Genomic DNA, 2,970 nt, shown 5'->3' on the forward strand with positions numbered 1-2,970 from the left:
CAACCGTCATTCCAAAACCGTGGGTCTCGATAGTACACGTTGAGCCATTCGCCTCTGCGTGACATAATCAGATTTCTAATTCTAGTGATTGAGTAAAGGTAGGGAGCATCTCCGAACGAAACTTCCTGGCAGATTAAAACTGTGTGCCCGACCGAGACTCGAACTCGGGACCTTTGCCTTTCGCGGGCAAGTGCTCTACCAACTGAGCTACCGAAGCACGACTCACGCCCGGTACTCACAGCTTTACGTCTGCCAGTACCTCGTCTCCCACCTTCCAAACTTTACAGAAACTCTCCTGCGAACCTTGCAGACGTAAAGCTGTGAGTACCGGGCGTGAGTCGTGCTTCGGTAGCTCAGTTGGTAGAGCACTTGCCCTCGAAAGGCAAAGGTCCCGAGTTCGAGTCTCGGTCGGGCACACAGTTTTAATCTGCCAGGAAGTTTCATATCAGCGCACACTCCGCTGCAGAGAGAAAATCTCATTCTGGATCTCCGAACGAACGTTTTGGAGCCGCTGCCTAAGTCTTTTTCCTATGCTATTCTATTCTAATTACTATTCTCTTTTTGGACGAAAAGGGTGCTCTCCTTGACAACTTTCTTCCTCAGGGTACCACAGTTAGCGCAGACAGTTTTTGTGGGAAGAACCTGCGCCGTGCGGTTCAAAGCAAGAGGATCGGCATGGTCAGTAGTGCGTTTTGCTACACGACAACAGCCATTACTTGTGACTCACTGCACTCCAGGGCTCATTACACCGCACGGTTGTGAACAACTTCATTGCCCGCCTCATAGCCGGTGAGCAAACGCCTTGTGGCTATCATTTGTTCTTTCACTTAAAGAAGGACCTTGCGTGTCAGCTTTACGAGGAAGATAACAACAGATGTGTGTGAATTCCTAAGGGACCAAACTTCTGAGTTCATCGCTCCCTAGACTTACACATTACTTAAACTAACTTATGCTAAGAACAACACACTCACCCGTCCTCGTGGTCGTGCGGTAGCGTTCTCGCTTCCCGCGCCTGGGTTCCCGGGTTCGATTCCCGGCGGGGTCAGGGATTTTCTCTGCCTCGTGATGACTGGGTGTTGTGTGCTGTCCTTAGGTTAGTTAGGTTTAAGTAGTTCTAAGATCTAGGGGACCGATGACCATAGATGTTAAGTCCCATAGTGCTCAGATCCATTTGAACCACACCCATCCCCGAGGGAGGACTCGAACTTCCGGCGGGAGTGACATGGCGCCTCAAACCACGTGGCCACTCCGCGCGGCGATTAAAATGTCAAAACGACAGTACAAAACTGTGTAAAAATTCAGGTGGCAGATTTATTTGAAGAATGATTTCAGGAACTCGTCTTACGGTTCGGCTAGTGGCTTTATATAGGTGTAAATTATATTCACAAGTATCCAAAAGTAAATGAAAGTCCAGATTATCACGTAAAAACGTTCTTACAATATTATCTTTGTTTTACATTATTTTGAAACGATACTTACTTCAAAAAAGTGCCAGGTAAAACCTCTTTCGCTTCCTCGTACAGCCATTACTGACTTGCAAGAATGGATCGGTCTAACACCCTAAGGCGCAGAGATTGTCGCAAACACCCAAGAGACTTCTATTCTCCCTCACCAGTGAAAACACGGCTGTAGTATCCGCGGAAAACAACTCTTCCCCCTAGTACGCTGCACCTCTGCCGCTGCCCATGATTACTTACATCTACAACCATTACCGGAATTTGCAGATAATTTTTACCTCTCTTTATTATAGTAGACGACATCTGTCTGTACAGCGACCAGTCAAGATCATAGAATGTTTGCAGATGGGCACATTTCTTCATAACTGGAACAATCCAGCAAGTATTCAACTCTTCATCAACAGAAAGCCACATACATCAAGACGAAGAGTCCTGATTTGGTTCGTTACAAAAAAATGTTGAAATGTGTGTGAAATCTTATGTGACTTAACTGCTAAGGTCATCAGTCCCTAAGCTTACACACTACTTAACCTAAATTATCCTAAGGACAAACACACACACCCATGCCCGAGCGAGGACTCGAACCTCCGTCAGGAGGTTCGTAACAAAATCATCGTGGAGTGACTAACTGAAAACAGTTAAGAAAGTGCTACAGTAAAGTGGACAGATGCACCGTGGCAGGAAGGATTACGCCCAGAAGGCGTATGCTCTGAACCTGTGGAACAATCTGGCAACTCAGAAAATTGCGCTAACCTAGTTAATAGTGTTAGAAGCATAAATACACCTGCCAAAAGCCTGAATAACCACCTTTTCCAGCGCGGAGTGTCAGTGAGATTCTGGAAGGTACCGTCAGGGACGGGGAGGTATGTCGTCTCTAATGCTATGGCCAAAAAAATGGTTCAATGGCTCTGAGCACTATGGGACTTAACATCTTAGGTCATCAGTCCCCTAGAACTTAGAACTACTTAAACCTAACTAACCTAAGGACATCACACTCATCCATGCCCGAGGCAGGAATCTAACCTGCGACCGTAGCAGTCCCGCGGTTCCGGACTGCAGCGCATAGAACCGCACGGCCACCGCGGCCGGCTGCTATGGCAAGTTGCGCTATTAGGATCTGTGGTGCGTCCAGCCTGATCGTAGTTGTCCACAAATTTTCGATTCGGTTTAAATTCGGGGAGTCTGGTGCCTAGGAAAGTAAGGTAAATTCATCCTGCTGCTCTTCAAATCACCTCTGAATTGTGACACGTTGCATTATCCTATCCGTAGGTACCATGGAGCTGAGGAGAAACAAAGTACATATATGAATTGACATGGTTCCCAGTGGTAGATGGATATTTGTGTTGATCCACCGTGTCTTCCAGAATGACGACATCACCGAAGGAATGTCACGAAGACTTTCTTCAGGCCATAATGCTCCGTCGTGTGGCCTGGACCATTCCGACGATGTAGTAAAATGGAACGCCTACGATGTCATTTATTATATGGCTATCAGTTTCGACGCTTCAGTGCA

The 2,970-nt window shown here is 46.9% G+C and overlaps 1 non-coding gene across 1 annotated transcript; it reads left to right on the top strand.

Moving 5' to 3' along the window:
- The first annotated feature begins 341 nt into the window (after positions 1 to 341).
- Positions 342 to 416, top strand: Trnas-cga (transfer RNA serine (anticodon CGA)). The gene has a single exon. It is a non-coding gene; the product is annotated as a tRNA-Ser (tRNA).
- Positions 417 to 2,970: the final 2,554 nt, after the last annotated feature.

Source organism: Schistocerca serialis, chromosome 2, assembly GCF_023864345.2.
Source record: "Schistocerca serialis cubense isolate TAMUIC-IGC-003099 chromosome 2, iqSchSeri2.2, whole genome shotgun sequence".
NCBI classification, from domain to species: domain Eukaryota; kingdom Metazoa; phylum Arthropoda; class Insecta; order Orthoptera; family Acrididae; genus Schistocerca; species Schistocerca serialis.